The sequence below is a fragment of the Choloepus didactylus genome, chromosome X (assembly GCF_015220235.1).
Source record: "Choloepus didactylus isolate mChoDid1 chromosome X, mChoDid1.pri, whole genome shotgun sequence".
NCBI lineage: Eukaryota > Metazoa > Chordata > Mammalia > Pilosa > Megalonychidae > Choloepus > Choloepus didactylus.
Genome location: NC_051334.1, coordinates 136,959,186 through 136,986,180, shown reverse-complemented (window position 1 = coordinate 136,986,180; position 26,995 = coordinate 136,959,186). Strand labels below are relative to the sequence as shown.

The 26,995-nt window shown below is 37.6% G+C and overlaps 1 pseudogene; it reads right to left on the bottom strand.

The window, feature by feature from the left end:
• Nucleotides 1-5,675: 5,675 nt before the first annotated feature.
• Nucleotides 5,676-8,133, bottom strand: LOC119523741 (annotated as a pseudogene).
• Between the last annotated feature and the right edge of the window lie 18,862 nt (nucleotides 8,134-26,995).

Below are 26,995 nucleotides of genomic sequence, written 5' to 3'. Positions count from 1 at the left end.
TTTTAGAGGAAACAAAAATCAAATTAGGACAAAGATGGTGGTATGAGACATTCCAGGGTTTCATTCCCCCACAAAATCTAAGAACAAATAGCAAAAACTGGCATAGCTGCCTTCCTCAGAATTCTGGAAAGCAGTTAAAAGGTTGCAGTAACTTGGAAAGCCCCTAATCAATAAAATGGCAAGTTAAAAACAGTAGGAAAAACTCATGGTGCCTTTGCTGGGCCCTAACTCCTCCCCAGCTCAGTGTGGAGTTGCCTACTCTCAGTGCAGGTCCCTGGCTTGATCTTGAAGGAGCAAAGTAACCCCTGGGGTTAATGTATGTCTGTGCCAGTCTAGCTGGTGGCAGCATGGGGAGTGAACCATCTCTGGCCTGCCATCCCAGAACTGGCTCTGCACTCAGAAGCAGCTTATAGACAGCTAAATATGTATAAGAAACAATCCTAAAGAAATAAAATTGCAATTGCCTGGGATAAAGATTATTGGCTTTAAGACATACAAGAGAACACCAGGGGTTGGGAAGGCTATTTAATAGGAATAAGAAAGTGCATTCAGATTGCTGTAAATAAGGAAATTCCTAAGGCTAACAGCACATACCCCAGGTAAGACATAAGCTCAGAAAAGACCACACAGGACTCTGCACTTTACCTTGAGCTTATCATCAGGTTCATTGGTAGGAGAATTAAGCATTGAAGGAGCGCACCAGCCAAAACAGAGCCAATTTGCAAAACTGTAAAAGGTGATTTTTTTTTTCACACTTGATTTTTTGTTTTTTTTTTTAGTTTCTGGAATTCAAGGAAATCTCTGTCATATCACTAGCTGGAATAAACTTAAGGGTAAACAGCTCAGGGAATAATCTCCAGAGTTAACATATTAAAATATTAAAATATTAAAATATACTGTGTGTAAAAAAGGATTACAAGGTACAAAAAGAAACAGGAAGTTTTGGTCCATCCAAAGAAACAAGAAAAAACATCAGAAACTATTGACAAAGAGTGCCGGGCTTTTAGACATAACAGAAAAAGACTTTAAAAATTGTCCTAAATATGATCAAACAGCCAAAGAAAAACATGGACAAAAAAATAAAGGAAATCAGGAAAACAAAAGATGTACACAAAGAGAACATTAATAAAGAGATAGAAATCTTGAAAAGGGACCAAACAGAGCTAAAGAACACAGTAATAGAAAGTTTAAAAATTCCCTAGGGGGTTTCAGCAGCAAATGTGAGCCAGAAGAAGAAAGAATCAGTGATCTCAAAGAAAAAACAATTGAAATTATTCAATCTGAGGAACAGAAAGAAAAAAGAATTAAAAAAAAGTGAACAGAGCCTAAAAGAAATGTTGGGCACCATGAAGTGTATAAATATACACACTGTGGGAATCACTGAAGGAGAAGAAAGAGAAAGGGGCAGATGGAATATTCAGAGAAATAATGCAGAAAATTCCCCTAATTTAAGGAAAGACATAATATGCAAATCCAAGAAGTCCATTGATCTCCAAAAAGGAGAAATTCAAAGAGATCCATTAACACAGACAAATATTATAATCAAACATTTGAAAGACAAAGTCAAAGAGAAAATTCTGGAAGCTGCAAGACAGAAGCAATGTGTTACGTACAAGGGAGCCTCAATAAGATAAAGTGTCAATTTCTCCTTGGAAACAATAGAGGCAAGAAGGCAATGGTATGAAATCTTTAAAGTGCTGAAAGAAAATAATTGCCAACCAAAAATTTTATAGCCAGTAAACTGTCTTTCAAAAATGATGGAGAGATTAAGGCCTCCTCAGATACACAAAAGCTGAGGGAATCCATTGCTACTAGATCTACCCTATAAGCAATGCTAAAGGGAATTCTTCAGGTTGAAAGGAAAGGACATTAGAAAGTAGACTGAAGCAGTATAAAAAAATAAAGATCTCTGGCGAAGGTAACTACATAGGTAATTATAAATGCGAATACTGCTATATTTTTGTAAGTAACTGCACTTTTTATGTTGTACAGCATCTAAAATGTGTATGCATAAAAAGTAATGATAAACCTATACTTTTGGACACCCAATATATAAAGATTTCATTTGTAACAAGAACAACATAAAGGTAGGGGAAGAGAAGGACATAGGATCATAACTTGTGGGTGCTATTGGAGTTAAGTTGGTATCAAATCAAACAATATTATTATAGGTTTAGGATGTTAAGTGTAAGCCCCGATGGAAACCACAAAGAAAATATCTGAAAAATATTCATAGAAGGAATTTAGAAAGAAGTCAAAATAACTCACTACAAAAGATCAAATAAATACGAAAGTAGGCAGAAATGGAACAATTGAGAGACAAAAAAGGTATAAGACTTACCAAACCAAATAGCAATATGGCAGAAGAACATCCTGCATTATCAGTAGCAACCTTAAAAGTACAGGAATTAAACTTTCCAGTTAAAAGCAGAGATTGGCAGAATGGATAGAAAAACATGACCCAAATATATGCTGTTTATAGGGACTCACCTTAAATTCAAAGAACAAGTAGATTGAAAGTGAAAGGATGGTAAAAAGTATTCCATATAAATCGTAGCCAAAAAAGATATGGGGTAGCTATACTAATATCAGATAAAATAGACATTAAGTCAAAAACTCTGACAAGAGACTAATAAGGACAATATATACTGATAAAGGGTCAATTAAACAAGAAGATATAATAATAATAAAAATATATGCACCTAAAAGCAAAGTCCCCAAAATACATGAAGCAAAGAGTGACAGATTTGAAGGAAGAAATAGGCCATTCTACATTAATACTAGGAGACTTCAATATACCACTGTTAACAATGGATAGACTAGACAGAAGATCAATAAGGAAGTATGACTTTCACAATACTATGAACCAACAAGACCTAATATATATATAACACTTCACCCAACAACAGCAGAATAAGCTTTCTTCTCAAGTTCACATGGATTATTCTCCAGGATAGACCACATGTTATTTGACAAAACAATTCTCAGTAAATGCAAAAAATATTGAAATATTACAATTTATGTTTTCCAACCACAGTGGAATGAAGCTAGAAATCAATAACTGAGGAAGAACTGGAAATTCTAAATATGTGGATATTAAACAATACACTCTTAAACAAACAAAAAGTCAAAGAAGAAATCACAAGGGAAATTAGGAGAAAACACAACATACAAAAATTTATGGGATGCAGTATAGGCAGTGCTGAGAGGGAAATTCATAGCTCTAAATGCTTGTTGAAAAAGATGAAAGATCTCAAACCAATGACCTAATCTCACACATGGAGGGACTAGAAAAAGAAGAACAAACTAGTCCCAAAGTGTTCAGAAGGGAGGAAATACAAAAGATTAGAGCAGAGACAAATGAAATAGAAAATAGTAAAACAAAAGAGAGAATCAACAAAGCAAAAGTTGGTTCTTCGAAAAATCAATAAAACTGGCAAACCTTTAGCTAGATTGACAAAGAAAAAAGATGATGCAAATAACTAAAATCAGAAATAAAAGGGGGGAAATTACTGATTCCACAGAAATAAAAAGGATTATAAGAGGATACTATGAATAATTGTATGCTAACAAATTACATCACCTAGGTGAAATGGACAAATTCCTATAAACAGGTAAACTACTTACCTACTAACTCAAGAAGAAGTAGAAGATGTCAACAGATGAATAAGAAGAGGATTGAATTTGTCATCCAAAACCTCCCAAGAAAGTAAAGTTCATGACCCACTGTTTTCACTGGTGAATTTTTTTTTTAATTCTTTCTTATTTTTAATCACTGAATTTCAGTTTTTACTGAAATTTACTCTTAGAACAATTCAGGTAACCAAGCTTTTGGGGGGAATAGTTCTTGTACAGTTCTATTACATGCACCACTTTTCTGCAAATTATTCTATTGGCTAGATTAACAAGCACTGCCACAGAAACAAAGTGTTTTGTTGTTGTTGCTTAAACCTTAGATCAAGTCATAAACAAACATGCATTTCTCCTTTATTAAGAGGTCTTAAATAGATGTTTAAACATTAAGGCAGTGATGATCCTAAATCATGATGAAATTCTAAGTTAAGACTTTGGTTTGAAACCCATATTCATAGGCAACTGTGATCAAAGCAAACTGATTTGTCTACCAAGTTCAGTTCATCTGCCCAGGATATATGTTATTTACCCATTACCAATACTTGCTCTGTATCTGATGTATGGAATACAAATTAGTAGTAACATCGTCAATTTACTTTAAGGAATTTAGTCCCCTTGCTAGGTTTTCTTTTGAGGATTTAGCCTTCAGTAGCACAAGCATGTGCAAAAGAAGGGACAGAGCATTTCTTTGTAAACTTAGAATGCTTGTAAGCTGCACTGATTCTTACTCTTCTGAAAGTTGGCCAACAATTAAGCAGGATCTCCTAAATACAGAAAACCCTGATAGCATACTTGACCATGCTCCTATCTCCAAACAAAAAAAATGTTCCTGATGATTGAAACAGTAGGTCTTCACCTTCTTTATCCTTTTTGAAGAAGACTTGCCTGGTATAACTTTCTTAAAAATAAATAAAGCAAAATGCATACTACCTTATTTTAGGTGGTTCTATTCTGTAATTGCTAACCTCAATGCACAAATAATACCCTTGCTAGACTTATGTCTTTCAGAAACCATTCAAGGACAATAGATGAGTGGTGGATGAAAGAAGGTGGGTCACTTTAAAATAATCGAAGATTGCATTCTTGCCCTATTAAGCTTAGTAGAAGTGCCACACATAGCAATTTAGGGGGAAGTTTCCTTTTCTCTTCCCACTTTTTTTTTAAACATAACAGCATGATAAAGCTCAGATCCAGCCTGTGGGTGCACTTTAGGAGGCAGCTCTGGGGCACCACTCTAAACTACTACTACTGTAGACAGCAGGATGTTGGTAGGGCACACCCCAGTGTTTCCATGCTTTGGATGGCTTACTGTTATTTCAATTGGGAGAATCACTATTTATACATAAGCCCTCACTATTATTCCTTTACACAATAATTTTACAGCCATGAGCCTCTTGTGAATAAAATACTGTACACTTACATTGGTATCAATAATAGCTCATATAGGGAAGTTGGCTACATGAAAACTATTTCAAAAGTTAGAGACAATTACAGTTTTCCTTTGTGTCTTCAAGTCAGAAGAGTGAGATGGCAAAGCAGATGAAGATGTAGGCAGCATGGGTCTCTATCCATGTTAAGCATTATGATTTAAATTCACTTTTCAGGTTACTGTTGGGAAAAAGGAATTTCTAACAAGCACTGTTAAAAATATATTTTCAGTGCAATTTAAATATGTTATACTCCAACATAAAGATTTGAAAAGATTGTACCCTAGTACCTGCTAAGCTTGGCATAAGCTAAATGGCTAATATTGTTTTTAAAGGTGTGAAATACATTAATTTTTTTAGAAGGAAAGACTAGTTTTGAAGGGGCAGTGATAGGTAATACAAAAATAATCATTTTTAGATCAGCATCATACACTTTATAATACATTCCCATTTATACACAAATTTAATGTTTACGAATACAAGAGGCAAAGAACCGCAAAGAATCTAAGCAACTGCATAAACAACTATATTCAATAGTTAATACTCTTGCCCGCATTTCCCATTTTCTAAATCCAGAAGAAAACTGTAAATGCACCCCACACATGGACTTCTCTTTTAGAAGTTGGAGACTCTGTGTAGTTCTGCACATGTCTGGGTTTCCACAGAACTGAACTGAGACTCCATTGTGTTCCAGGACAAATAAGCTAGAAGGAAGTCATTCATGGCTGTTTGAGTTTCATTGATGGTGAAAAACAAACTCCCTACGGTTTCAAAACCGGAATTCATGGTTTGTTTTTCTGTACTGTTCAACTGAGCAGGTAGGTTTTTAGTGGAAATCCATTCTGTTAGTGTTTCTGTGTCAGATGCATCAGTGCTCATGGAAAAGCTGGAGTGTTTCAGAATACTGCCCAGAGGCAGATGAGGGCTGCTGTCTAAGAAGAAGTTTGAGTCTGTCTGTGTCTCTGTATCCAACATTTCAAGGCCTAAGAAGTTGGCATTTCCCCTACAACTGGAGGACTGAGCGGAGGTGTCTGCAAGTAAAAAGTCAGTTTGGGTCTCTATGTCCAGGGATTCCAAGACTGGTTTAGTGTTCATATTGCTGAGTTCACTCTCTGCCATTTGAGTTTGGATATTTGGGGCCAAAAAGAACTCTTCAATATCAAAAGCTATTCCTGGATTTTGGGTTGGGCAGATGGGAGCTGTGTGTCTGGTTCAGTTTGTATCAGACAGAAGACTGAGATTATCCAATGTCTGACCCAGCAGGTTACTTGACAAGATGTTTTCTAAATTGCTTAATAAATCTATGATTTGAGTCTGATTATCTGTCATGTTTTTTTGAAGGAAGAATACTATTCTGCTCACTGAAGTTTATAATTGGTACAGATTTCTTGATATCTTGATTTAAAGGCCTAGGGTCATTCTGAGGTAACAAACCATGAGTTATAGTATCTGCTACCAAATGGTTGCTTATAATATTGTCTGTAGAAACCCAGTAGAATGAATGGACATTCTCAAAAATGTCTCCACACATTACCGCTTGGTCCATGTGTACCCGTCATCTGTGGAACTTTGCACTCCACTGGTTTGTGTTTCTCTGGAGATCCCACCTGACTGGAAAGAAGCATCTAAAAAAGCATCGGTCTGCACAGCTATAGATGAAGTTACTTTAGAACTGGGTAACAATGTTTGACTATGAGCACTAATGGGAAGTGAAAGTTGAGAACCAAATGTCAAATCAGTTTGAGAACAAGATGACACAGAGGAGTCTGGGGAAGCCCACTTTGCAGAAGGCAGGAAGCTTCATGAGCTGTAAGACAGATCTGTCTGTACACTGATGGAAGAAATGCTGTTCTTTTCACATGTGATCCCTAGTTGTGGTATAGTAGGTGGATTTTTACCCAAGATCACTTGAACGCCTATACTGATTGGCTCAACAGCAATGGGATTCACAATTTTTGGGAGAGGCAGGCTCTCCTTAAGAAAGCAAGCCTCTGAATCTAGGCCAAGGATCAGGGTTCCTATGGACAAGGGGAGTAAGTGAATGGTACCTATGGCAGAGCCCTGATGATTCACACCCACTACCGCAGGCTGAGCTGAGGAGTCAGCCGTAGTGGGCACAAGGACAGGCATGGGAGAAAATTGTGTACCAGGCAGTTTAACCTTTGGGCTTTGGTAAAAGCAACTTCTGAGGATATCTTGGAGGTGTTGAAGAGTCTATTTTCTGGTATTAGAGCTTCAAGAGTCTTCAAATGAAGCCACTAGCTTTATTTCTGAAGTTTCTAATTCTTGAGTGTCTGGTCTAGAGATTGGTTTATCGATCAATGATTCAATGTTCTTTTTTTTTTTTTGACAACTTCTGGTTGTTTGTGGAGTTCTCCATTTTCCTTTTCTTACTAGGTGGATCCCCGTGCTCAGCAGGGATCTCATGGCCCATTGGGTAGATGTGTGACTGCAAGGCAGTTCTGCTGGTGTAAGGGCACCCACATGTGCACTGAAGGTCTTGCCACAATCCTCCGCATGTCTTTTCAAGTCCCATTCAGTACCATAAGAATTGTTGCACTTACTATATTTATTCTTTTCAGCATGCATTTTCACAAAGTGTCTTTCCCCAACTGAGGGACGCTGGGGTCTCTGCTCTCACAAGCCACTTTCTGCTGGCGCCTCTAGCTATGTTTGGTAAGTCATTAGAAAGCCCACTAGGTTCATACCATCTGTGTTTCATCCTCAGAGAAGTAAACATAAGACAAGAGAAATACCTGCAGGTGGTAGCTCTTGACCAGGTGCATTTTGAGCACGGGCAGGATCTTGCCGCAGCTGCGCATGGTGCACAGGATGTTTTTGCCTGGCGCCCAGGACAACTCGCTCACTGAAGGCTGGATCAGCTCCTCGGCAGGCAGTGCCAGAGATGTGGGCTGCTGCTTCACCGCTGCAGGCCGCGGCTGGCTGCCCCTCCACCATCCTGGGGAACCCCATGGCCCGAGGTGGTGGTGGCTCCCCTTGCAGCCACCGGGATGGCCGGGGTGCCCGAGCCCAGAACCAGGGGCCCCACCGCCACTGCCTCAGAGGCTGCCATCTCACTGGTGAATTTTACCAAGTCGTCCAAGAAGAATGAACACAAATCCTGCTCAAACTCTTCCAAAAAATTGAAGAGGAGAGGTCACTCCCTAACACCTTCTATGAGGATAAAGATAACACAAGAGAAGAAAATTACAGACCAACATCCATTGTGAATATTGATGAAAAATCCTCTACAAAATACTAGCAGATCAAATCCAACAGCATCTTAAAAGAATTATACACCATGATCAAGTGGGATTTATCCCAGGTATGCAGGAGTGGTTCAACATAAGAAAATCAATTATTGTAATACACCATATTAATAGGATGAAGGAAAAAAACATGATCATCGCAATTGATGCAGAAAAGGCGTTTGACAAAATCCAGCACCCCATCTTGATAAAACACTTAGAATACTAGGTTTTGAGGGAAAGTTCCTCATGATGATAATAAAGTCCATATATGAAAAACCCACTGCTGACATCACAGTCAATGGTGAAAGACTGAAAGCTTTCCCTGTAAGATCAGGAACAAGACAAGGATGCCCACTACCACCACTGTTATTCTGGCAATAACGTTTTACTGGACGTTCTTGCTAGAGCAGTTAGGCAAGAAAAAAGAAATAAAAGACATCCTGAAAAATCTACACCAAAGATACTAGAGCTAATAAACAAATTCAATAAAGTGGTGGGGTACAAGATAAATATGCAAATATCAGTGGTGTTTCTATACACTAGTAATGAACTATCTGAAGAAGAAATGAAGAAAAAATTTCATTTACAATAGCAAGTAAAATAATGAAATATCTAGGAATAAATTTAAACAAACATGTAAAGGACTTGTACACTACAAAGAAAGCTACAAAGCATTGCTGAAAGAAACTAAAGAAGGCCTAAATAAATGAAAGGACAGCTGTAGTATAGACTGGAAGATTAGATATTGTCAAGATGTCAATTCTATCCAAAACAATATTCAGATTCAACAAAATTCCAATCAAAATTCCAACAAACTTCTTTGCAGGAAATGGAAAAGCTAATCATCAAATTCATATGGAAGTGTTCACAGCCCCAAATGGCCAAAACCATCTTGAAAAAGAAGAACAAAATTGTAGTACTCACACTTCCTGATTTTAAAACCAATTACAAATCTATAGTAATCAAAACGTTGTATTGCTACAAAAACAAGACATATGGAGCAATGGAACAGAATCAAATTTCAGAAATAAACTCTCACATCTGTGCTGTCTTAGTTTCCTGGCTGCTAAAACATTTACCTTAGAAGGGTTGGCTTAAACAAAAGTAACTTATTGACTCATGGTTTTGAAGCTAGGAGAAGTTCAAAATTGAGATGCCAGCAAAGCAATGCTTTCTTCCTGAAGACTGTGGCATTCCAGGCCAGACTCTTGATGATCCTTGGTTCTTGTCTTTTCTGTCACAAGGAGATGGACATGATGATGATGTCTTTTCCTTTCTCCTCTGGGTTCTGTTTACTTCCTATTTCTTCCTGTGGCTTCTCTTTCTGGATCCAATTTCCTTTGCTTATAAGGACTTCAGCCATATTGGATTAGGGCCCACCCTCATTTAGTTTGGGCACACCTAAACTAATTACATCCTCATAGGTTCTCTTTTCAAATGGGTTCACACCACAGGACCAGGGGTTGGGATCTGAGCATGCCTTTTGTGGGGAACATGATTCATTCCTCAACAATGGCCAATTGATATTTGACAAGAGGGCCAAGTCCACTTAATAGGGAAGGAACTGTCTCTTTAACAAATAGTGCTTAGAAAACTGAATATCCACATGTTAAAGAATGAAAGTGGACCTTAATCTCACACCATATAAAAAATTAACTCTCCACAGATCAAAGACTTAAATGTAAGAACTAAAACTATAAAATTCCTAGAAGAAAGCATAGGAGAACATCTACAGGAACGTGTTATGCAATGGATTCTTAGATTTTATGCCAAAAGCATGAGCTACAAAAGAAAAAAATAGATCAATTTGGCTTTATCATAATTAAAATCTTTTGTTCATGAAAGAACATTACACAATGGGAGAAAATATTTTGAAATCATAGATCTGATAAGAGCTTAATATCCAGAATATATAAAGAATTCCTACAACTAAATACAAAAAGGCAAACAACCCATTTTATTTTAAATTCAGTTTTATTGAGATATATTCATATACCCTACAATCATCCACAATGTACAATCAGTTGTTCACAGTACCGTCATATAGTTGTGCATTCATCACCAAAATCATTTTTTGAACATTTTCATTACTCCAAAATAAAATAAATAAAAACAAGAATAAAAATATAAGTAAAAAAGAACTCCCAAAACATCCCATCCTCCAACCCCCCTATTATTTATCTACTTTTTGTTCCCATTTTTCTACTCATCTGTCCATGCACTGGATAAGGGGAGTATGAGCCATAGGTTCTCATAATCACACAGTCACACCATGTAAAATACATAGTTATACAATCATCTTCAAAAATCAAGGCTACTGGGTTGCAGTTCAAAAGTTTCAGGGGTTTCCTTCTAGCTATTCCAATGCACTTAAAACTAAAAAGGGATATCTATATAATGCATAAGATTAACCTCCAGAATGACCTCTCAACTCCATTTGAAATCTCTCAGCCACTGAAACTTTGTTTCACTTCTCTTCCCCTTTTTTAGTCAAGAAGACTTTCTCAATCCCATGATGCCATGTCCAGGTTCATCCCCAGAAGTCATATCCCATGTTGCCAGGAGGTTTATCCCCTAGGAGTTAGTCCCATATGTGTGTGTGTGTGTGTGGGGGGGCAGTGAGTTTACCTGCCAAGTTGGCTTAGAGATTGAGGCCACATCTGAGCAACAAAAGAGGTTCTCTGTGGGGTGACTCTTAGGCACAATTGTAACTAGGCTTAGTCTCTCCTTTGCAGTAACAAGCTTCATAAGGTAAGCCCCAAGATTGAGGCTCAGCCTTGTAAATTGTTAGTCCCCAATGCTTGTGAGAATATCAGCAATTCCCCAGGTGGGGAAATTTAATATTTCCACATGTTTCACCACTACCTCAGAGGGGCTTTGCAAGTACATTTTAATTCCCTGCCCACATTACTTTGGGATGTATGGGGGTTTCACTCTAACCTGTACAAAACAATTGGATCTCACTCCCTATTCAAAGTTCCATGTATTTATGGTGATTGAGTAAACAGACAGTACATGTTAAATTATCTGGTTTGCTACAGAAAATATAGATTCTTCACCAAATGAACACATCTTCCTTTGGTCTCACAAAATTTGAAGTTTTAAAACACAGTCAATATCATCCTTTACCCTTTAGTCTGACTTGCCTTAGTCCTAAACAGATACACTTCATTCATATCTCTAATTGAATTCTGAACTCTTTTTCAGCTTTTTTAAAAAAAAGTTGTTGTATGGGATAATACTGACATTCATAGCTGCCAAACAACCCAATTTTAAAAATGTACAAAGGACTTGAATTCATATTTCTCCAAAGAAGAGATACAAATGTACAGTAAACCCATACAAAGATGCTCAATATCATTAACCATTAAGGGAATGCAAATCAAATCCACAATGAGATACCATTTCACACCCACCAGTAATGGCTCTTATTAAAAAAAAAAAACAAACAGAAAAGAACAGGAATTAGTGAAGGTATGGAGAAATAGGAACCTTCCTATCCTATTAGTGGGAATGTAAAATGGTGCAGTGTGGATAACCATTTGTTGTTTCCCTCAGAATTGTAGGCATGGATTTACCATATGACCGGGCAATCCAACTTCTAGGTATATACCCCAAAGAATTGAAAGCAGGGACTCAAAACAGATATTTGCACACTGATGTCCATAGCAGCTTTATTCACAATTGTTATAAGGTGGAGCAACCCATGTGACCATTAATGGATAAATGGATAAACAAGGTGTGGTATAGATACACAATGGAATATTATTCAACCATAAGAAGGAATGAAGTTCTGGATGAACATTAAAGACACCACGTTGAGTGAAATAAGCCAGATAGAAAAGGACAAATATTGAATGATCTCCTTTATGAAATATATTAAGACATGCAAACTCACAAATAAATTAATAGAAATTAGAATACATGTTACCAGGGGTAAGGGATGGGGCTGAAGAAAGAGGAATTGATGCTTAATTGTTACAGGGTTCTGTTGGGGATGATGGAACAGCTTTGGTAATGGATGGTGGAGATGGTAGGAAAACATGATTATAATTAACATCCAAAATTTTATATTTAAAAGCTGTTAAAATGGGAAATTTTATGTTGTATATATATTAATTGAACTTTTAAAAAACCCACAAAATTGTAGAATTCAAAGTGTGAACCCTAATGTAGACTATGGACTATAATTACTAATATAATTATAATAATATTTGTTCATCAATTGAAACAAAGTTTTCACACTGATCCAAATTGTCACTAATAGGAAAAACTGTGTGTGTGAGTGGGGATATATGGTAACTCTACTCTCTGCATGATTTTTCTGTAAACCTACAACAGCTCTAATAAATTAAATAAATACATAAATATCTCATAGGTCATATATTAGTGAAAATTGATGTATATGTTATCAAATTTGGGATTTGAGGATATTAAAATTTACATGACCTTACCAATAATAAATTACAAAACTGACAGAAAATTTTCTAAATGATAATTAAAAAGAAAATCTAATTAGTCAAGTTTGAAATCTGAAAGCTTGTTCAAGTTTTCCCATTAATCACTACATAAATGTCTAAGATATTTTAAATAAAAACCATTTAGTGTTATTGTATTTTAGTAATTGCTTAATACCAGGGACCTAAAGATCAATCAATGGATCTTTATCTCAAGGCATATACCATTTGGCTGAAGACAATAAATACATAAAAATTGTTAGTTCAGTTGTTATAATTCAGTCAGTCAACAAATACTGAGCTCCTACTGAGTTAGGTTCTGCAGATACACATATCTACAAAATGTGATTTGGACTCAAATGAGAAAATGCACCTAAAGAATCGTAAAAATCTGCATAAGTTTCAAAAAAAAATAGGGAACAATTGTGAGGTGGAAAGAGTATTTCCTGGCTGAAAAAGCAGCATTACCAGCATACTCTGAAAGGTGTAGCAATCCATGTGGTAGACACTGAAAGATGAGCCTGTAGAAGTCAGCAAAGATTAGATCATTGAAGGGATTTTATATTATGCTAAGGCATTGGAGCATTTATTTTCTGTCAGATTTACTTAGGTATAATTTATGTACAGCAAAATTCATCTGTTTTAGGCATATAGTTCTATGAGGTTTGACAAATATATACAGTAATATAATCACCACCACAGTCAAAATAATGAACAGTTCCACCACTTCCAAAATTGTCATGTTGCCCCTTTGTAGTTAACCTCTTCCCTTATCTGTGGTGGCAGCAAACTTTAATCTGTTTTCTATCCCTAGTTTTGCCATTTTGAGAATGTCCTGTAAATGGAATAATTCAGTTGGTTGCCTTTTGGGTCTGACTTTTTTCTCATTTGATATCCATACATACTGTCACATGTATTAGTGATTCATACATTTTATTGTTGAGTAGTTATTCAACTGTATGGACACACCACAGTTTGGTTTTCCATTCACCTGTTAAAGAACATCTGGATTGTTTCCAGTTTGGGGCTATCATGAATATCATTGCTATGAACACTTCTGTACAAGATTTTGCATGGAGATGTGTTTTCATTTATCTTTGGGAGATACCTAGGATTGGAATTGCTGGGTCATATGCTAGCTCTGTGGTTAACTTTTTGAGGAAATGCCATACAGGTGTCCAAATTGGCTGTACCATTTGCTGTCTCACCAGTAATGAAGGAAAAGTCCTGTTGCCCACAGCACTTGGAATTGATAGTTTTTCCTTTTTCCATACCAATAGGTGTATAGTGATATCTTAGAGGGTGTTACTATGCATTTTCCTAATGACTAATGATGTTGAGCATCTTATGGATTTATTTGCCATCTGTCTGTCTTCTCTGGTAAACAGTGGTTTTAAGCAGGAGAGTATTATGAACACATTTTCATTTGAGAAAAGTTACATGGCAGCAATTTTTGAGATGGATGGTTGGATGTGAGACAGGAGGCATGGAGACCAATCTGAAGATGTCCAGAAGTGTCTAAGAAGTGTCAAAGATGAAGCAGTAGCAGTTCCTGAGGAGCCAACAAACTACTTTCCAGAGTGGTTGCACCAGTCAACATTACCACCAACAGGGAATAAGTGTACCTCTTTCTCCATATCCTCTCCACCACTTGTAGTTTTCTGTTTTTTTTTTTTATAATGGCCATTCTAATAGGTGTCAGATGATATCTCATTATGGTTTTGATTTGCATTTCTCTAATAGCTAGAGAAGTTGAGCATCTTTTCATATGTTTTTGAGCTATTTGTATTTCTTCTTTGGAAAAGTGTCTGTCCATGTATTTTGCCCATTTTTAAATTGGGTTGTTTGTCTTTTAATTGTTGAGTTGTAGGATCTCTTTATATATTCTGGATATTAAAACCTTATCTGATATATGGTTTCCAAATATTGTCTCCCATTTTGTAGGTTACCTTTTCACTTTCTTGACAAAATCCTTCAATGTGCAAAAGCATTCAATTTTGAGGAGATCCCAATTATCTGTTTCTTCTTTCATGGCTCACATTTTGAGTATAAGTTCTAGGAAACCACCTCCTATCACAAGATCCTTAAGATAGTTCCCTACATTCTCTTCTAAAAATTTTAAGGTCTTAGCTCTTATGTTTAGGTCCCTGATCCATTTTGAGTTAATTTTTGTATAAAGTGTGAAATAGGGGTCTTCTTTCATTTTTCTGGATGTGGATATCCAGTTCTCCAAGCACCATTTATTGAAGAAGCTTTTCTGTCCCAGTTGAGTCAATTTCACTACCTTATCAATTATCAATTGTCCATAGTTGAGGGGGTCTATTTCTGAACACTCAATTCAATTCGATTGGTCAGTATAACTCTCTTTATGCCAGTACCATGTGGTTTTGACCACTGTAGCTTTGTAATGTGCTTTAAACTCAGGTAGTGTGAGACTTCCCAGTTCAGTTTTCTTTCTCAAGATATTTTTAGCTACTTGGGGCAAATTGCCCTTCCAAATAAATTTGATTATTGGTTTTTCTATTTCTACAAAATAAGTTGTTGGGAATTTAATTGGTACTGCATTAAATCTGTAAATCTTTTTGGGTAGAATTGACAACTTAACTATATTTAGTTTTCCAATCCATGACCATGGTATGTCCTTCCATTTATTTAGGTCTTCCTTGATTTCTTTTAGAAATTTTTTTGTAGTTTTCTGTGTATAGATCTTTTATGTCTTTGGCTAAATTTACTCCTAAATACTTGATGTTTTGGTTGCTGTGGTAAATGGAATATTTTTTCTTGATTCCCTCCTCCAATTGTTCCTTACTAGTATATAGAAACTACTGATTTTTGCTTGTTGAGCTTGTATCCTGCCACTTTGCTGTACTCATTTATCAGCTGTAGTAGCTCTGCTGTAGATTTTTCAGGATTTTCTACACATAGGATCACGTCATCTGCAAACAGTGAAAGTTTTATTGCTTCCTTTCCAATTTGGATGCCTTTTATTTCTTTTTCTTGCCTAATTGCTCTCACTAGAACTTCCAGCACAATGTTGAATAACAATGGTGACAGTGGGCATCCTTGTCGTGTTTGTGATCTTGGAGGGAAGGTTTTCAGTCTTTCCCTATTGAGTATGATGTTAGCTGTGGGTTTTTCATATATTCCCTTTATCTCGTTGAAGAAGTTTCCTTCTATTCCAATCCTTTAAAGTGTTTTCATCAAGAACGGATGTTGAATTTTGCCAAATGTCTTTTCTGCATCAATCAAGATGATAATGTGTTTTTCCCTCATTGGTTTATCTATGTGGTGTATTACATTAATTGATTTTCTTGTGTATAACAACCCTTACATACCTGGAATAAAACCCATTTGGTTCTGGTGTATAATTCTTTTAGTGTGCTGGTGGATTTGATTTGCAAGTATTTTTTTTTGACAATTTTTTCACCTATATTCATTAAAGTGGTTGGTTCATAATTTTCATTTTTTTTTTGGAGTATCTTTGTCTGGCTTTCGTATTTGAGTGATGTTGGCTTCATAGACTGAGTTGGGTATCTTTCCCTCATCTGCAATTTTTTTGAAGAGTTTGAGCAGAATTGTTACTAATTCTTTCCTGAATGCTTGGTATAATTCACATATGAAGTCATCTGGTCCTGGACTTTTCTTTTTTGCAAGATTTTTGATGAGTGACTCAATCTCTTTACTTGTGATTGGTTTGTTGAGGTCGTCTATTTCTTCTCAGGTCAATGTTGGTTGTTTATGCTTTTCTAGGAAGTTGTCCATTTCATCTAGTTTTTCTAGTTTTTATCATATAGTTTCTCAAAGTATCTTCTCATTAACTTCTTTACTTCTGCAGGGGCAGTAGCTATGTTTCCTTTCCCTTTTCTGATTGCATTTATTTGCATCTGCTCTCTTTTTTTTTTCTTAGCCTAGCTATGGGTCCATCAATACTGTTGATTTTCTCAATGAACCAACTTCTGGTTTTGTTGACACTCTCAATTGTTTTCCTGTTCTGAGTTTCATTTTTTTCTGCTCTAATTTTTATTATCTCTTTCTTTCTGTTTGCTTTGGGGTTAGTTTGCTGTTCTTTCTCTATTTCCTCCAGGTGGAGAGTTAATTCCTCAATTTTTGCTCTTCCTTCTCATTTTTTTAAAAATTCAATTTTATTGAGATATAGTCACATAATGTACAATCATCCATGGTGTACAATCAACTGTTCACAGTACCATCATATAGCTGTGCATTGATCACCCAAATCTATTTTTGAACATTTTCCTTACACCAGAAAAATCAGAATAAGAATAAAAAATAAAAATAAAAAGAACACCCAAATCATCCCCACCATCCCACCCTATTTTTCATTTAGTTTTTGTCCCCAATTTTCTACTGATCCATCCATACACTGGACAAAGAGAGTGTGATTCACAAGGCTTTCACACTGTCACCCCTTGTAATCTACATGTCTATACGATCATCTTCAAGAGTCAAGGCTACTGGGTTGGAGTTTGGTAGTTTCAGGTATTTACTTCTAGCTATTCCAATACATTAAAACCTAAAAAGGGATATCTATATCTATATCTATGTAGTGCATAAGAATGACATCCAGAGTGACCTCTCATCTCCATTTGAAATCTCTCAGCCACTGAAGCTTTATTTCGTTTCATTTTGCATCCCCCTTTTGGTCAAGAAGATGTTCTCAATCCCATGATGCTGGGTCCCGATTCATCCCTGGGAGTCATATCCTGCGTTGCCAGGGAGATTTACACCCCTGGGAGTCAGGTCCCATGTAGCGGGGAGGGCAGTGAGATCACCTGCCAAGGTGGCTTAGTTAGAGGGGAAGAGCCACATCTGAGCCACAAAGAGGCACTCAGGGGGCACTCTTAGGCACAATTATAAGCACCTTTAGCCTCTCCTTTGCAATAATGAGCTTAATAAGGGCAAGTCCCGAAAGAGAGGGCTCAGCGCATCAAGCCGTCAGTCCCCAATGTTTGTGAGAACATCAGCCACAATCCAGGTGAGGAAGTCCAACACCTCTGCATTCTCCCCCAGCTCTTCAGGGGGCCCTGAATATGTATTTTATTTTGTTGTTCATGCTTTTCCAGAAGTTCATACAAGTTGTCTAGTTGTTAACATGTAATTGCTCATATTATCCTCTCATTATCTCCTATTTCTCTTTGGGGACAGTAGTTATGACCCTCCAACTGTTTCTGATTTTATCTATTTGCATGTTCTCTCTTTTTTTTCTTTGCCAGCCTAGCTAAAAGTCCATCAATTTTATTGATTTTCACAAAGAATCAACTTCTGGTTTTGTTGATTCTCTTTATTGTTTTCATGTTCTCAATTTCATTTATTTCTGCTCTAATCTTTGCTGTTTCTTTCATTCTGTTTGCTTTGGGGTTACATTGCTCTTCTTTCTCTAATTCCTCCAGGTGAGCAGTTAAACCCTCTATTTTTGCTCTTTTTTCTTTGTTCATATAGGTGTTTAGGGCAATAAATTTCCCTCTCAGCACTCCCTTTTCTGCATCCCATAAGTTTTTTTTTTTTATCATCATTTTATTGAGATATATTCACATACCACGCAGTCATACAAAACAAATCGTACTTTCGATTGTTTACAGTACCATTACATAGTTGTACATTCAATCACCTAAATCAATCCCTGACACCTTCATTAGCACACACACAAAAATAACAAGAATAATAATTAGAGTGAAAAAGAGCAATTGAAGTAAAAAAGAACACTGGGTACCTTTGTCTGTTTGTTTCCTTCCCCTATTTTTCTACTCACCCATCCATAAACCAGACAAAGTGGAGTGTGGTCCTTATGACTTTCCCAATCCCATTGTCACCCCTCATAAGCTACATTTTTATACAACTGTCTTCGAGATTCATGGGTTCTGGGTTGTAGTTTGATAGTTTTAGGTATCCACCACCAGCTACCCCAATTCTTTGGAACCTAAACAGGGTTGTCTGAAGTGTACGTAAGAGAGCCCACCAGAGTGACCTCTCGGCTCCTTTTGGAATCTCTCTGCCACTGAAGCTTATTTCATTTCCTTTCACATCCCCCTTTTGGTCAAGAAGATGTTCTCCGTCCCACGATGCCGGGTCTACATTCCTCCCCGGGAGTCATATTCCACGTTGCCAGGGAGATTCACTCCCCTGGGTGTCTGATCCCATGTAGGGGGGAGGGCAGTGATTTCACCTTTCAAGTTGGCTTAGCCAGAGAGAGAGGGCCACATCTGAGCAACAAAGAGGCATTCGGGAGGAGGCTCTTAGGCACAACCATAGGGAAGCCTAACCTCTCCTTTGCAGCCACTGTCTTCCCAAGGGTAAAACCTATGGTAGAGGGCTCAACCCATCAAACCACCAGTCCCCTGTGTCTGTGGTCATGTTAGCAACCATGGAGGTGGGTTAGGCGAATACCCATGCATTCTCCACAGGCTCCTCAAGGGGGCACTACATCTTTTTTTTTCCTTGTTTTTCTTTCTTTCTTTCTTTTTTTTTTAACTTTCCCTTCTTTTTTAAATCAACTGTATGAAAAAAAAGTTAAAAAGAAAACAAACATACAATAAAAGAACATTTCAAAGAGACCATAACAAGGGAGTAAGAAAAAGACAACTAACCTAAGATAACTGCTTAACTTCCAACATGTTCCTACTTTACCCCAAGAAAGTTACATAATATAGCAACATTTCTGTGAACTTGTTCCTACTATATCCATCAGAAATTAACAGACCATAGTCATTCCTGGGCATCCCCAGAACGTTAAATAGCTTATCTGTTCTTCTGGATTATTGTTCCCCCTTCCTTAATTGCTCTCTATTGCTAGTTCCCCTACATTCTACATTATAAACCATTTGTTTTACATTTTTCAAAGTTCACATTAGTGGTAGCATATAATATTTCTCTTTCTGTGCCTGGCTTATTTCGCTCAGCATTATGTCTTCAAGGTTCATCCATGTTGTCATATGTTTCACGAGATCGTTCCTTCTTACTGCCGTGTAGTATTCCATCGTGTGTATATACCACATTTTATTTATCCACTCATCTGTGAAGGACATTTGGGTTGTTTCCATCTCTTGGCAATTGTGAATAATGCTGCTATGAACATTGGCGTGCAGATATCTGTTCGTGTCACTGCTTTCCGACCTTCCGGGTATATACCGAGAAGTGCAATCGCTGGATCGAATGGTAACTCTGTATCTAGTTTTCTAAGGAACTGCCAGACTGACTTCCAGAGTGGCTGAACCATTATACAGTCCCACCAACAATGAAAAAGAGTTCCAATTTCTCCACATCCCCTCCAGCATTTGTAGTTTCCTGTTTGTTTAATGGCAGCCATTCTAACCGGTGTTAGATGGTATCTCATTGTGGTCTTAATTTGCATCTCTCTAATAGCTAGTGAAGCTGAACATTTTTTCATGTGTTTCTTGGCCATTTGTATTTCCTCTTCAGAGAACTGTCTTTTCATATCTTTTGCCCATTTTATAATTGGGCTGTCTGTACTATTGTCATTGAGTTGTAGGATTTCTTTATATATGCAAGATATCAGTCTTTGTCAGATACATGGTTTCCAAAAATTTTTTCCCATTGAGTTGGCTGCCTCTTTACCTTTTTGAGAAATTCCTTTGAGGTGCAGAAACTTCTAAGCTTGAGGAGTTCCCATTTATCTATTTTCTCTTTTGTTGCTTGTGCTTTGGGGTGTAAAGTCTAGGAACTGGCCGCCTAATACAAGGTCTTGAAGATGTTTTTCCTACATTATCTTCTAGGAGTTTTATGGTACTTTCTTTTATATTGAGATCTTTGGTCCATTTTGAGTTAATTTTTGTGTAGGGGGTGAGGTAGGGGTCCTCTTTCATTCTTTTGGATATGGATATCCAACTCTCCCCAGCCCCATTTGTTGAAAAGACCATTATGGCTCAGTTCGGTGACTTTGGGGGCCTTATCAAAGATCAGTCGGCCATAGATCTGAGGGTCTATCTCTGAATTCTCAATTCAATTCCATTGATCTATATGTCTATCTTGTGCCAGTACCATGCTGTTTTTGGCAACTGTGGCTTTATAATAAGCTTCAAAGTCAGGGAGTGTAAGTCCTCCCACTTCGTTTTTCTTTTTTAGAGTGTCTTTAGCAATTCGAGGCATCTTCCCTTTCCAAATAAATTTGATAACTAGCTTTTCCAAGTCTGCAAAGTAGGTTGTTGGAATTTTGATTGGGATTGCATTGAATCTGTAGATGAGTTTGGGTAGAATTGACATCTTAATGACATTTAGCCTTCCTATCCATGAACATGGAATATTTTTCCATCTTTTAAGGTCCCCTTCTATTTCTTTTAGTAGAGTTATGTAGTTTTCTTTGTATAGGTCTTTTACATCTTTGGTTAAGTTTATTCCTAGGTACTTGATTTTTTTAGTTGCTAGTGAAAATGGTATCTTTTTCTTGAGTGTCTCTTCAGTTTGTTCATTTCTAGCATATAGAAACATTACTGACTTATGTGCATTAATCTTGTATCCCGCTACTTTGCTAAATTTGTTTATTAGCTCTAGTAGCTGTATCGTCGATTTCTCAGGGTTTTCTAGATATAAGATCATATCATCTGCAAACAATGACAGTTTTACTTCTTCTTTTCCAATTTGGATGCCTTTTATTTCTTTGTCTTGCCGGATTGCCCTGGCTAGCACTTCCAGCACAATGCTGAATAACAGTGGTGACAGCGGGCATCCTTGTCTTCATCCTGATCTTAGAGGGAAGGCTTTCAGTCTCTCACCATTGAGTACTATGCTGGCTGTGGGTTTTTCATATATGCTCTTTATCATGTTGAGGAAGTTTCCTTCAATTCCTACCTTTTGAAGTGTTTTTATCAAAAAGGGATGTTAGATTTTGTCAAATGCTTTTTCAGCATCTATTGAGATGATCAATTGATTTTTCCCTTTCGAGTTTTTAATGTGTTGTAATACATTGATTGTTTTTCTTATGTTGAACCATCCTTGCATGCCTGGAATGAACCCCACTTGGTCATGGTGTATGATTTTTTTAATGTGTCTTTGGATTCGATTTGCAAGTATTTTGTTGAGGATTTTTGCATCTATATTCATTAGGGAGATTGGCCGGTAGTTTTCCTTTTTTGTAGCATCTTTGCCTGGTTTTGGTATTAGATTGATGTTAGCTTCATAAAATGAGTTAGGTAGTGTTCCCTTTTCTTCAATGTTTTGAAAGAGTTTGAGTAAGATTGGTGTCAGTTCTTTCTGGAAAGTTGGTAGAATTCCCCTGTGAAGCCATCTGGCCCTGGGCATTTATTTGTGGGAAGATTTTTGATGACTGATTGGATCTCTTTGCTTGTGATGGGTTGGTTGAGGGTCTTCTATTTCTTCTCTGGTCAGTCTAGGTTGTTCATATGTTTCCAGGAAATTGTCCATTCTTCTACATTATCCAGTTTGTTGCCATACAGTTGTTCATAATATCCTCTTATAATTTTTTTTTAATTTCTTCAGGATCTGCAGTTATGTCACCTTTTTCATTCATTATTTTGTTATATGGGTCTTCTCTCTTTTTGATTTTGTCAGTCTAGCTAGGGGCTTGTCAATCTTGTTGATCTTCTCAAAGAACCAACTTTGGTGATATTTATCCTCTCTATTGTTTTTTTGTTCTCTATGTCATTTATTTCTGCTTTAATCCTTGTTATTTCTTTTCTTCTACTTGGTTAGGGATTGGTTTGCTGTTCATTTTCTAGCTTCTTCAGTTGATCCATTAGTTCTTTGATTTTGGCTCTTTCTTCCTTTTTAATATATGTGTTTAGTGCTATAAATTCCCCCCCTTAGCACTGCTTTTGCTGCATCCCATAGGTTTTGGTATGTTGTGTTCTCATTTTCATTCGTCTCTATATATTTAGCAATTTCTCTTGCTATTTCTTCTTTAACCCACTGATTGTTTAGGAGTGTGTTGTTTAACCTCCAGGTATTTGTGAATTTTCTAAGTCTCTGATGGTTATTGACTTCTAATTGTATTCCATTGTGGTCAGAGAATGTGCTTTGAATAATTTCAATCTTTTTAAATTTATTGAGGCTTGTTTTATGTCCCAGCATATGATCTATTCTGGAGAAAGTTCCGTGAGCACTAGAAAAGTATGTGTATCCTGGTGATTTGGGATGTAATGTCCTGTATATGTCTGTTAAATCTAATTCATTTATCAGATTGCTTAGGTTTTCAATTTCCTTATTGGTCTTCTGTCTGGTTGATCTATCTATAGGAGAGAGTGATGTGTTGAAGTCTCCCACAATAATTGTGGGAGACTTCAACTGCTTCCTTTAGTTTTGCCAGTGTTTCTCTCATGTATTTTGTGGCACCTTGATTGGGTGCATAGACATTTACGATTGTTATTTCTTCTTGCTGAATTGCCCCTTTTATTAGTATGTAGTGGCCTTCTTTGTCTCTCAAAACATCCCTGCATTTGAAGTCTATTTTATCTGAGATTAATATGCTACACCTGCTTTCTTTTGGCTGTAGCTTGCATGAAATATTTTTTTCCATCCTTTCACTTTCAGTTTCTTTGTGTCCCTGTGTCTAAGATGAGTCTCTTGTATGCAACATATTGATGGTTCATTTTTTTTTGATCCATTCTGCGAATCTATGTCTTTTAATTGGGGAGTTTAATCCATTTACATTCAACGTTATAACCGTGAAGGCATTTCTTGAATCGGCCATCTTATCCTTTGGTTTATGTTTGTCATATTTTTCCCCTCTGTCTATTAATATCCTTTATTGTACCCATACCGAATCTCTTTAGTACCGAACCTTTCTCCAAGTCTCTCTGTCCTTTCTTTGTTTCTCTGTCTGTAGGGCTCCCTTGAGTATCTCCAGTAGGGCAGGTCTCTTGTTAGCAAATTCTCTCAGCATTTGTTTGTCTGTGAAAAATTTAAGCTCTCCCTCAAATTTGAAGGAGAGCTTTCCTGGATAAAGTATTCTTGGCTGGAAATTTTTCCCACTCAAAATTTTAAATATATCGTGCCACTGCCTTCTCGCCTCCATGGTGGCTGCTGAGTAGTCACTACTTAGTCTTATGCTGTTTCCTTTGTATGTGGTGAATTGCTTTTCTCTTGCTGCTTTCAGAACTTGCTCCTTCTCTTCCGTGTTTGACAGTGTGATCAGTATATGTCTCGGAGTAGGTTTATTTGGATTTATTCTATTTGGAGTTCGCTGAGCATTTATGATTTGTGTATTTATGTTGTTTAGAAGATTTGGGAAGTTTTCCCCAACAATTTCTTTGAATACTCTTCCTAGACCTTTACCCTTTTCTTCCCCTTCTGGGACACCAATGAGTCTTATATTCGGACGTTTCATATTATCTATCATATCCCTGAGGTCCATTTCGATTTTTTCAGTTTTTTTCCCCATTCTTTCTTTTATGCTTTCATTTTCCATTCTGTCATCTTCCAGGTCACTGATTCGTTGTTCAACTTCCTCTAGTCTTGTACTATGAGTGTCCAGAATCTTTTTAATTTGGTCAACAGTTTCTTTAATTTCCATAAGATCATCCATTTTTTTATTTAGTCTTGCAATGTCTTCTTTATGCTCTTCTAGGGTCTTCTTGATTTCCTTTGTATCCCGTACTATGGTCTCATTGTTCATCTTTAGTTCTTTGAGTAGCTGCTCTAGGTGCTGTGTCTCTTCTGGTCTTTAGATTTGGGTGCTTGGGCTTGGGTTATCCATATCGTCTGGTTTTTTCATATGCTTTATAATTTTCTGTTGTTTTTGGCCTCGTGGCATTTGCTGAACTTGATAGGGTTCTTTTAGGATTTGTAGACCAATTGAAGTCCTTATCTCTAATTTATCAGATCTACAGCTTCGTGGAGTACACTTTCTCTAACTAACCAGCAGGTGGCGTCCACGAGCCACCTGTTCTCCACGAGCCAGTTCTCCCCTGCTTAGCCTTTTTGGTGAGTGGGGGAGTGAGTTTTGTGGGGTCCAATTGGTGTACCAAGCTTGCGTGTGTAGTTGGTGTTGCCTGCCCTGTATATGGGGCGTGTTTCTGGGCAGTCAGGGAGGGGGGGTGGCCCTAACAATCAAATCTCCCTGGTGATCCTGGATTTTTAAAGCTGCTGCAATAGTCTAATCCTTCAGTTCAGTCCTGCCACAGTTTGTCTCTGCCACTGACCCACAAGTCCTTGGTATTGGCGTATGGCTCCTGAGACTTGCAAGTGGGCCCCTCTTCCAGGCTGTGCACCCCGGGTCCTCTGTTGAGGGAAGACTGTGCTATGTCACAGGTGAGTGCCATCCCCCCAGGGCAGTTCTGGGCTGCTGGGCTGTGTAGGGAGGCTCCCAGTCTGCTGAAATGATGGCTGAATGGGGCTTTGTTAATTCACACTGCTCCACCTTCCCAACTCTGGGACAATCAGCTGAGGTTGCAGGGAAGGCTAATGTCCACGCCCAGTTTTGTGGTGTGTGCCTGTTATTTGAAGCACTTCCGTCACACTGGGTTGTCTGGGGCAGCTCTGGGATATGGGGCTGGCGATGGGCAGGAGTGTTTCCTGTCCACCAGGATGATGGCTGTGAGCGGACACCCCCCTTTTCTTGGGAAGTTGTGGTGTTTAGTGAATTTTCTCAGCCACTGGATTATTGCCTTTTGTCTCAGAGCTCTCTTAGTTCTGCTCTTGACTTGACCCGCCCAAATTGCAAGTCTTTGAAGCTTTCTGTATTGGGCTTCTTAGAGTAATTGTTTTAGAAAAAGAAAAAAGGATTAAAAAAAAAAGGGGCCCTCCTCAGAGATCTAATGGGTTATTGAAATGCTAAGAGACAAAGCAACCAGGGCCATTAAGGAAAGGTCCACAGGGCAGAGAGATCAGCTTTTCTTCGGGATTTGCATATGCGCCTCAGGGCCTGAGCTCTGCCCTTCCCCTTTCTATGTTCACCAGAACTCCAAAAATCCTCTGCTTTTATTTTGGAGTTTTTCATGTTGTTTTTTTTCTATGCCTGTCTCCTCTCTGCTGGGCTGGCTGCTCTCAGATTCTCTGGTGTCTGGTCTCAGTCTATCTATGGTTGGAGTTTGGATCAGTAGAATGAGTTTCCGATAAGGGCTGCCACTGCAGTTCTCCCTTCTCCTTCCCGGAGCTGACAGCCCCTCCTCCCACGGGACTGAGCCTGGCAGGGAGGGGCGCGGGTCCCCTGGCCGCAAAAACTTACAGATTTCACTGATCTCAGCAGTTCCGCGTTTTCATGAGTGTTATATGAAATATGCCCAAAGTCAGATTGCTCTGTGGTGTCCAGTCCACGCAGTTACTGGCTTTCTACCTACTTTCCTGGAGGAGTAACTAAAACATACAGCTCACCAGTCCGCCATCTTGCCCCGCGTCCACCCCATAACTTTTTATATGTTGTGTTCTCATTTTCATTTGCCTCAAGATATTTACTTATTTCTCTTGTAATTTCTTCCTTGACCCACTGATTGTTTAAGCATGTGTTGTTTAGTCTCCATATATTTGTGAATTTTCCAGCTTTCCACCTGTGATTTATTTCCAACCTCATTTCATCATGATATGAGAAAGCATTTTGTATAATTTTGATCCTTTAAAATTTATTGAGACTTGCTTTGTGACCCAACATGTGGTGTATCCTTGAGAATGATCCATGAGCACTTGAGAAAAATGCGTATCCTGCTGTTTTGGGGTGCAATGTTCTGTAAATGTGTGTTATGTCTGGTTGGTTTATCATACTATTCGATATTTCTATTTTATTACAGATCCTCTGTCTAGATGTTCTATCTACTGATGAGAGTGGTGTATTGAAGTCTCCAACTATTACTATAGAGGTGTCTACTCCTCCTTACAGTTTTGTCAGTGTTTGCCTCATGTAGTTAGGGCCACTCTTTCTCAGTTCATAAATATTTATGATTGTTATGAATTCTTGATGAATTGTCCATTTCATTTATACATAGTGTCTTTTTTCTCTTTTAATTGATTTACATATGAAGTCTAATTTTTCTGATATTAGAATAGCTACCCCTGCTCTTTTCTGGTTGTTGTTTTCATGAAATATCTTTTTCAAGACTTTCACTTTCAACCTATTTTTGTCTTCAGGTTTAAAGTGCTCTCTTGTTGGTGGCATATAAATAGGTCCTGCTTTAAAATCCATTCTGCCGGTCCATGCCTTTTGATTTGGGATTTTAATCCATTAACCTTTTATGTTATTACTGTAAAGGCAGTACTTTCTTCAACTATCTTTTCTTTTGGAATTTATGTGTTATATCTTGTTTTCCCC